Source organism: Mus caroli, unplaced genomic scaffold, assembly GCF_978045245.1.
Source record: "Mus caroli unplaced genomic scaffold, Mus_caroli_1 scaffold_9, whole genome shotgun sequence".
Lineage (NCBI taxonomy): Eukaryota > Metazoa > Chordata > Mammalia > Rodentia > Muridae > Mus > Mus caroli.
Window position 1 is genome coordinate 44,425,539 of NW_028227264.1, and position 4,057 is coordinate 44,429,595.

Sequence of the window (4,057 nt, forward strand, 5' to 3'; positions counted from 1 at the left end):
GTTGTAAGATGAGTTAAATAACAATGGTATAGTACATTAAAATAGCTGTCCCTTATTGACCCCGTCAATGTGGAAGTAGTGTCTAACTGCTTTTTACAATATCAATTTTGCTTTATGATGCTTCTTAACATTGTTTGAGGTAGATAGGTGATGTAACTAAGCCAGAGAAGAGTTAAAAAATTTGTTAAAGGGATATGTGTATATATATATATATATATATATATATATATATATATATATATATATATGTGTGTGTGTGTGTTATCATTTAATCTATTAATTTAGTATAGATTATTTAAAACACTGTGGTTACTTTTTAAAATTATAGTCTCATAGACCTTAAAGATACATAGTAGAATTAAAAAGAACTAAGCAAATGTATATGTGTATTTATAATTTGTGATAGATATAGAAAAGAGGCAGTTTATTTGAAAGGAAAGAGAGCGACCAGCTGTAAGGCTACAGTGGACACAAAAGTGATAGACAACTGAGAATCAAGCTCAGCATATCAGTGGGATCTTCTGTAGTTCTCTGGAATCTAAGGAAAGAGAGCAAATAAAGGGATCTATTTGGTAATAGTTTTATTTAGTAATAAAATTAGCAATGCATATAGAAAGCTCTAGCCTAGCTCAGTTAGATGGTTATCTGATTGAATAGTAGCCTCATTTTATTGTACTATTCATTTCTTTGGTTTGTTTCATGTTCTCTCCCCATTGTTAGAATAACTTACCTTTGTAATACATAGTCAAGTCTATCAAAAAGTAGGTGGGGGGTCCGAAGTCGGTTTTGACTGTGTTAAACATGCTCACTCCTATGCTAACCTTTAGATGTTGACTTTTTTCTCCATCAATAGATTCATCATTTAATTCTCAACATTCAAGTAGCAAAAATGAAAAATCAAAATGTTTTAAGACAAAAGGAAGCTCTGTTTCTCTCTCTGTTTCATAAATAATGAAACCCAAGAAGACAAAACAAACAAAACAAACGAAACAAAAAACCAAAACAAAACAAATAGGGGAGCATAGAAAAGAAAATGGAAGAAATATGAGTATACCCTTGATGTTAAACAGTGCATATCCTCCTCTGTAGTATCCTCCTCTGTAGCTTGATGCTGCTAAAATGAACTTGTGTTTTACACTTGATGATACTGTAGAACTGAAGAAATGCGTTAAATAAATAGCTTTGGCTCTAGACTCCTACATGGATCTGATGAGTCCAAAAGAGGGGCTCATTAGTACTGTTTGTGTGTGTGTGTGTGTGTGTCTATTTCTTAAGAAGAAATGGACTCAGATATTGTGCAGATTGTGTACTTTGGCCAGTGTGAGAGAAGACATCTAGAGTTATGTGAGTCAAAGGACTTGCTTTCCAAAGCAGTAGTTGTTGACTGTGGTGGTTTGAATAAGAATGGCCCTCATAGGCCCATTAGTAAGTATGGTCTTGTTGGAGTAGGTGTGGCCTTGTTTGAGAAAGTTTGTCTTATTCTCCTCTTTCTGCCTGCAGATCAAGATGTAGAATGCTCATCTCCTCTAGCACCATGTCTATCTGCTCATTTACATGTTTCCCACCATGATGATAATGGAATAAACCTCTGAAAATGTAAGCAAGCCCAAATTAAATGTTTTCATATATATTTGTTGCCTTGGTCATGGTGTACCTTCACAGCAATAAAACCCTAACTAAGATAGACGTTGGTACTGGGGCTGGATGTACTGCCGATAGGCTGGCTCGTGTTTTTGTTTGGAGGAATGTGGACTTAGAGGGTTTGTATTAGAACAGCTGTTGAACACTTTAAGTGGGGCTTAATGGGCCATTCTAGCAGGATCATGGAAGACAGTGGTGCTGAGGATGATTTGAAGTGAGCTCAAGAAGTTTCAGAGGAGAAGAATTTTAGTATGTTGTCTAGAGATATTTTGATGAAGAATGTGGGTGCTTTCTGCCCTTGTACAATGTGCCTTGGGCTTAAGTGAAGAGTTTTCAATTACTTCTGTTGGCTGAGAAAATTTCAAAACAGCATAATATTGGCTGTTGTGTGGTTATTAGTGTTTACTCTAATGGAGATTTATAATAAAAAGGGAACAAGATTAACAAGTGAAAATACAGATAGAGGAGGAAATGGGCACCAGGAAATGGAATGGAGCTAAGTCCTGTGTTTAAGAATATAAACAGATTAAGAAATAGAATAAAGCCATTGGCCTTAGAGGCATTGCAGGTGTGACTGTTGTGTCACATTGCATCAGTAGGTGGCAGAGAGAAGCTTTGTCTACGTCTTACCTGTGAATAGCCTAACACTTCCTGAAAAAAGTAACCCCAAGGTAACTACCAGTCTGTCACTGCACAATCCTAGGTGGGCTTCTAGGGCAGAGAGGGCATCAAGCCTGTCTTTGCTCAAGGCCCCCTGGCATGAGTGAGCCCAATACAGAAGATCTCTGCATGGGACTGTGTGAGTGGGCCTGGATTAGGAGCGAGATTGAGAAAACTACCATTTGTCATCAGGGGCCCTGACAGAGACCTAGCATAGACCATGCACCTGATGACCCCTATGTGGAAATATACATAAGCACAGTGCTTCTGAGACCACTCATGAGATGATACTAGACACCCAGAGACCATGGGTATCAGTGAGAGTAGCAAATAAATGGTGGAGAAATGGAAGAGGAAGAGGAACAGAAGGATGTGGGCACCATGAAGAGAGGAAGAACTAGAAACTGAAGAGAAGTAAGGAGCAACTGTTGCAAGTAGCCAGTGATACCACCTGGGACTATGTTGGGGCCTATGTGCCACTTAGGACCACATCTGGGTCTACAGCCTGAAGCAGCTGGGGTCTCTTACTACCAAAGACTAGGCAGATATCCCTGGTTTGGACTGCCACCAGGGACACATTACTGTCTGAGGGCTATGCATAACTGTCTTTAACCCTCACCTGGGAATCTTGGGAGTGCTGTCCCTGCCCATAGAGACCTTTAGACTCTGGAGAGCAGTGGTCCCACACATTGTCCAGGAAGTACCGTAGAGCTGACCCTGGTTGCAGGAGTTATAGGTGATCTGGCCTTGTGGGAGAGCTGGCTTTACTACACTTCTCCGCCCTGCAATGACATGGGCAAGGGACAGATGCCCCATACATAGCCCTTTGCCACTTACAACCAGCAGGAAGAAGAGCAGGTCTGTGGGGTCATCAGAGTGGGAGAGCTGGCACGACCCTTCACCTACTGCAGCTCTTGGCAGAATGGGCATTGCATCTTACCTGGGCAATGTAGCCCTGGATGTGGGGGTTTTGGGTTTTGGTGAGCTAAACCTGAAGGTATGAGCATAAGATTTGGTCCTCCCTCTGGTCTGCTGTGGAGTGCCATGGGCAAGGGAAATGACCTTTTGTCCTTTCTTCCTTTTGCCCTCACCACCTACTTCAGGCCGGGGAGATGACCCTGACTAGTTTATGAGAACAGGAGAGCCTGCTCTGTCTTACATCTTCTGCAGCACTTGGGGGAACAGGTTCTTTGCCTTACCTGGACACACAGTAAGTAGAGATGATCCTGGTGACAGAGATTGCAAGTGAGTTGGTCCTGAGCTCATGAGAATAGAACTGGCTCTGCCCCTTGCTGGTGGAGACATTGTATGAGTCAGCTGGGGCAGGGCAGGAAACTCAGCCTGGTAGTATGAGTTCAGGAGAACTGGTGGACCGACCAGCTCAGACACCTCTCAGGCTCAGATCCAGGGCTTTGAATTGGTCCAGCCCAACATTTACCCTAGCCATGAACTGCTATAGTACTTGAAGAGGCAAGTCCTACAGACCCAAACTAAAGTTCTGTCTCCATGAAACAGAACAAACATAGGATATGCGAGAAGAGTTCCAGTGAAGCTCAAGTGTTGATAGTAGCAGAAGCTAGAGGCTTCATACTAGATCAATGTATCATTGCAATGAACATTTGCAAGCAAAGAAGTATGGACAAATGGTTATACTGTGGGACACACTGTGTGTGACCTACTACAGCTTCCACAATGAGTTTTTTTTTTTTCCTCTGTTGGGGAGAAGGTTGCAATCGTGGAAGGTGGGTACAAGGAA

The 4,057-nt window shown here is 41.7% G+C and overlaps 1 pseudogene; it reads left to right on the plus strand.

The window, feature by feature from the left end:
* The first annotated feature begins 2,187 nt into the window (after window positions 1-2,187).
* On the plus strand, window positions 2,188-2,290 carry LOC115032245 (small nucleolar RNA SNORA17; annotated as a pseudogene).
* Window positions 2,291-4,057: the final 1,767 nt, after the last annotated feature.